This window comes from Amphimedon queenslandica, unplaced genomic scaffold (genome assembly GCF_000090795.2).
Source record: "Amphimedon queenslandica unplaced genomic scaffold, v1.1 AMPQUscaffold_5383_Cont22647, whole genome shotgun sequence".
Lineage (NCBI taxonomy): Eukaryota > Metazoa > Porifera > Demospongiae > Haplosclerida > Niphatidae > Amphimedon > Amphimedon queenslandica.
The window spans coordinates 1-1,669 of NW_003554314.1; the positions used below are offsets into that span (position 1 = coordinate 1).

At 34.6% G+C, this 1,669-nt stretch overlaps 1 long non-coding RNA gene across 1 annotated transcript; it reads left to right on the forward strand.

The window, feature by feature from the left end:
- The first annotated feature begins 90 nt into the window (after nt 1–90).
- Nucleotides 91–933, forward strand: LOC109592396 (uncharacterized). Its single transcript, XR_002190325.1, has 3 exons — nt 91–300; nt 547–847; nt 913–933. It is a non-coding gene; the product is annotated as an uncharacterized LOC109592396 (long non-coding RNA).
- Nucleotides 934–1,669: the final 736 nt, after the last annotated feature.

Sequence of the window (1,669 nt, forward strand, 5' to 3'; positions counted from 1 at the left end):
GAACACTGTGCCAAATCCTGTGGGAAACCCTGTTATAGATGTTATGTTAATTAGTATTGTGGTGTTATTGTTACTAATAATATAATTTACTAACTCTAATCATAGATATACGACTGTTAGAGGGATTGGAGACTGGTCACGTGAGCGCATTACTACTACACTCACCATCCGCGTTTGTGTTAAGTATATTCATAGTCACGCCTTTTCTTTGACCTTGTGCTATTTCAATGGAGGAAGAGCAGAACCAACAGTACATTTTTGTGGGACTATTGTATTAGTTTGGAAGCTTAATACAGACAGGTAAGGTATTGAGCAGTTAGGTAAAGGTTTAAAGTAGTTGACTGGGTCCTTTATAAGTGCCTACAGATGTAGATACTGCAACAGTAGAGCCTAAAGGGTATTTTCCACTTGTTGACTTTGTGGGACTGAACCAGCTTACTAGAATCATGAATGGTTGTAAGACTTTCATTAATGGAGAGCTACTATGATGAAATATTTGGCAATGTCAGTTTTAAGTTGATGTAATATTTATTTTGGTATTTATAGGTCTGCAAATGGAAGGATAAAACTGAGGTTTTTGTTTAAAAGAATCATGAATATAGGAGATATGATGCTTCAAAGGCACTTATAGAACACAAATTTTAATTATTCTGTCAATATCATTATCTATTGTAGTATTCAATGCTTATTTGTAGACCTTATAGCATTTGGAGTAGTTTCTTGAAAGGATCATGATAGCTGCCATTGTGAAGGGGTGTGACTTAAGGCAAACACGGATGGTAGGCACTAATTGTGCTAATTGCCAAGAGTCTCCAATCCCTCTAACAGTCGTATATCTATGATTAGAGTTAGTAAATTATATTATTAGTAACAATAACACCACAATACTAATTAACATAACATCTATAACAGGGTTTCCCACAGGATTTTGGCACAGTGTTCATGCAGCTTCTTGTCAGTGGATTTTAAAGTTGCTCAAAATATGCTGGACAATTGCTAGGAGAGAATTTTCTAATACATGTTCTTGTGCTGTATAAAATTTTGAGCTGATATTGATAAAAATTGGCTTTTTACAAATTTTTGAAGTTACTCAAAGTTGGTTTACAATAGCAAGTAAAAAAGAATGCATAACATGTACTCCCTACATCTTGCTGTAGTAATACTACAAGGATGAACAAATGTTGAAGATGAAGTTTAGCTCACTGCTCTTGTGTGTACTACTAATGATTGATGAAGGAGAAGGATCTTATTGTATGGCTGATTGTACTGGATATGAACATGAACCATCACTGTATATAAGGACATGCTGTAACAACAGTAACTTAGGACAGACTATTCGTACGAGAGAAGGAAGAGTGAATACTATTACCATGTGTCCTAATGTAAGGCCACAAGCCTGTCCACCACTAGGTAAATAAACTACCGTATAGCGGAAAATTTTTGTGGCCCAAAATTTTCATGGATTTTGCGTTTTTTCAAAATTCACAAAAATATAATCTGCGAAAATTGATTCAATACAGTTAAAGATGGCCGAAAAGTAGAAAACCACAAAATTAAAGCCAAGAAATTGATTCTGGAACGGATCTGCAAAATTTTTGGGCCACAAAAATTTTCCACTATATGGTAATAGTTAAAGCATTACAGACACTATAAAACTAGATATCAGTGA